Below are 4,410 nucleotides of genomic sequence, written 5' to 3'. Positions count from 1 at the left end.
GTTGGTCGACGAAGGCAAGAATCAAAAGCTGATGAAAAATACTTCACAGATCTTCGGAAAGCTTCTCTATCATGCCACAGTGTGCCAAACAGGATGAGCAGTTTTCTCTTTTCCGTAGGTCAGTGCTCACTTCGTTGGCAGCGAATGTAGGATTTTACCTCAAAATTGAAAGACAAGAAAATAACAACGACGAAATTGTGTGTAAAAGCAGAGGTAAAAGAATGCTAGACAAAGCAAGGTCAGAAGAAGTATGCTGCTCTATTTTGGGTAGGGATACATTCACATAAAAAGTTAACGTTCATGTGGCCTCAGACACGTGACCAACGTGGTAGCCAATAGGAGCTAGCGGCAGCTCATAAAGTTGAATGGCAAAGTAGTAAATTTTCATAAACAACAACAGATTTATAGCTTCTCCAGGGAATAGGACAGAGGTGGGGGCTGGGAAAGCAATGTTTTCAGCCAGGCGCCATTTTACAGAGAGGAGGAGCTCACAGGAAAAGTAGCCTATAACTCTAAAGACTTATCCGCAGTAGCTATAGTGTATTAACAACTTTTTTTCATCAATTGTTGAAATTGTCATATTGCTATTAATTTAACCATAATAAAGACATCGATTTATTATTATTAATAATAAAATCATTTCTTTATTAAAATAAAATATTAGAAAACATATTTGAAATCATAATGGAAACATACGGATTTTAAATTATCAAAATATTGTGGAGGATAACTGATCTGATCAGGTGTTTTTAAAAGAGAAAATAGATGGGACCACAATAATTACACAATATGTTTTACTTTAACACATAGACATGTCCAATTCAATTAGGGTATAGGTAGTGCAGGGTTACAAGAGAAAAGGTGAGAAGAAGATTTTGTATTATTTAATGGAAAAACCGATCAGTGTTCTTAGTGTCTACATTACCATTGTAGTTGTTAAGTTTCCTTTATGCTCCCAGATTTTAGAAAATTCATATTGATGTTAACAGAGCAATAAAGAAGACGATACTTCTTAAATTGTGGCCATTTGTCTTAGGCTATGATTGACTAACTGAACGTGTTAAGACAATAGCATCTAAATATGATATGCGCAAATATGCCTAGGAGTTTTCACATTTGGTGTCCCTTGAGTTGGTTGGGTCATGTTGACCTGTCGCCTTGTCAATAAAAAATGATCGAAATTTTACGTAAAATGCGTAAATTCGTAAAATGATCTAATTTTTTTTTTAGATTTAACCATTTTAAACTGCACGATTACTCCAAAGAGAGACATTCACTCTATTTAGCCTTGTATTAGGGTGTCATGATCATACATATCATCGCTAAAGAAAATGATTCTTGGTTTTGTGTTAATAGATTATATTAGGCCTACAGTTTAAAATATGATATGCCTGTGAGTTGTAAATAGTATTCTGATCAGTAGTTACTCGATTATAATGTAGCCATCTGTTGCAGCAGCCTATAAGGCACAATAACATCGGAGAAAGAATAGTTTCTTTAACAGAGTATGCTATAAATCTTGCAAGCAGACACAAAGAGAGAAATCAATTTTGCAACCAGATACGCATAGGAGATCCTCTAAATTAAGACACACTGAGTAATTAATTTATTACCACAGAGCCAAGACATTAAAACGTTTACGACTTCACACATGCATGAACAGCTGCATCGGCGGCTTTGGGTATGCAGTTACGACTCTGTAGCCTCTGACACAATAATATAAGAAAACCTACACAGGATAGACTACAAGCTGTCTCAAACAAACGTGAAAGTCATACCTTGCGTTCTCATTTGAAGATATACATCCGACTGGTTCTGTCCGTGCCATGTGAATTTGGGGCGGGATATATCCAAGTTCCTTCTAAATCCCCGATGAGCCACAGCTTGGCCATGCCATGTGTAAGTAACATTTTAGAAAGTCATTTCCTCCTGCTGTATAGACGACCATTTGTTTTACACAAAGCAACATTTCTGGCCAATGCTGAAGAAGAAGAGTGAGTGAGTGCGCCCTGCTCATGCCTGTGACAAATATTCCAATTTAATTCAAATTCATATTTTTTCATCGTGCAGAATTGTTGAGCAGGAATCCTTGCTGTCGTTTTTACGAGCCAGGATGATATACAATCCCATTACAGCCAGAGTTCATATTAAATACCACTTCACTGGCATTGGGTCCATGAAGTCACATGATTACTCCGCAAGCACTTAAACAGCCAATAAGCATTGCTTTTGCCTTTTCGTCAGATTGCAGGAGTAGTTAACATCCAAATCAGTCAATGGTCCGCTGAAAATTCTTATGAAAATTAGTATTTAAAAATATAGAAATACTAATGAGACTTAGAATAATAAGACTTTAGATCGTTTTTGATTTATTTAGAAAGTCTTCGAAAAAATCCATTGATTTGGCAGAACACATCTTACATTTTAATAGTCTTTATTTCTTTTTTCTATTTCTTTTTTTATTTTATTAGAAGTACATTTAACAGGTTCAAAACATTAAAAGGAAAAGTTTGTTTAACTATTAAAATTCCATTGTAGTATTCGGTATGTATTTCGTTTTATAGGCTACATTTCATTGTTGTGAAATAGAAAGGAAGAAAAATGAAGTATACAGGATGTTTGCATAAAATGTAATTTTATTTTAAAAGACGAGCCCTGAATACACGTAACATAAAAAATATAATGGAAGGAATTTATATTGTAGATAATTTTGCCAAAAGAAAACAATTTTTGAATAAAACAATTTTTGAATAAAACACAGGGTGTTCCAAACAATAACACAGACCTAGTAAGCTTTTATTTAAAGTACAGGTTAATCAGAGCATTTTCAAAAGTGCAAAGTTTAAAGTGCGATGTTTAAATGTAAACCAGATAGCCATCTACTCTAAAAACGCCAGGTCGTGCGTGTTATTATATTTTATTTTATTTTATTTATTTATTTTCACTGGAGAGCACACAAGGTAACGCCAAATAGGCATATTAGGAATTGCTGTGAGATTGTTTCGATAACGCTGTATATTTTTATTCGACGTCACTTTGCAAACGTGAAAATTAGCATACAATTTACAATTACAGATGCCACTGCTTTTATGTGCTCATTTCACCTCCGAAAATGTCAATGTAATGATTATTGTGTGGACTTTAATGCATTTTGAAAGACAAAGAAAACTTATTGCAAAATAAAGATTTATATTACCAGTTATTAAGTGTAATTTTGCGTGTGCATAGTAGACTAAATGTTAGTCTAAATTGTAGATGACTTGTAGAATAACCCAATGTTAGATCGATGTTCTCAGAGGGAAACATCTTACGCTATAGGCTACTTGCTGGAAGGACCTCGTATAAAAATCCCAGAAGGTGCTCTTTAGGCAAACATCTTAGCACTTCAGTAGACTGCAAAATATTTAAAAGCCTTTACAGTTGTTTTGGCTGGTCACATTTAGAAAAACAATAGCCTATTTGAAAACACACACACTGACACACTCTGAGGAAGGCTTGTGCCGATATGCATTCATAGATTTTCTACAAAACCGTAACTGGAGTAGTTTAATCCAACATGTGTTCTGTATCAAATTTACCCGATATTTTTGCGAGATATTTTTTTTTAAACGGAATATCAATAAATAGACATTTTCTATTACCAATATATATGGATAGAATATGGAACCGTGGATATAGTTAATATGGAATTAACATTAACATAGGCCTTAAATGCAAAAAATAAATAAATCTCTTTCGGTTCAATAGGCTTACTGACTAAAAATCGAGAATATAAACCAGGCTTGACTCATAATCCAGACGGTGCTCAAATGATTTTGCTTCACTGTTAAAATGTAAGTTGTAATTATTGCTTTACATTTACAATAGAAATAGAAGAGAGAGCATCAACAATTTTTTTCTTATTTTTTTATTTTTATTTTTTTTTATTTCATCAAACAAAAATAAAACAAATGAAGCCATAAAAAACAAGAACATGGAAGCTATTGGAAATAGCCTAGGGCCACTCAAAACATTTCTCAATTATGAGGTTTTACTGACATCAAGTGGCCAAACTGTATAACAATGCAAGCAGCTGTAGGCCTCCATAACTACGATATAATTTATTTTTTGCTTGGGCATCCACGATTAGACATTGTGTTATGGCCAAAATAATTCCCGCAAGTGAAAGCAAGAATATTTAAAAAAATCATCATTTTCATTTTATTAGTGAGCACTGTTTTTGAAACTTCTTTCTGGAGAATTTGCACTGACGCCTCCATTTTACCATGTATAGGTCTACACAAAGGGTGCCATATAGAGTAAACTGCAATTAGAGACCAATAAAACTAGATTATTTCCGCTGGCTTTTTGTGCACGAAGTCGAGTCTCCCTGAAAGCAGAGGGTAACTGAAGAAAATAACAGCACCTCTC

Source organism: Squalius cephalus, assembly GCF_949319135.1.
Source record: "Squalius cephalus genome assembly, chromosome: 8".
Classification (NCBI taxonomy): Eukaryota; Metazoa; Chordata; class Actinopteri; order Cypriniformes; family Leuciscidae; genus Squalius; species Squalius cephalus.
Note: the sequence above shows the minus strand (reverse complement) of the source record.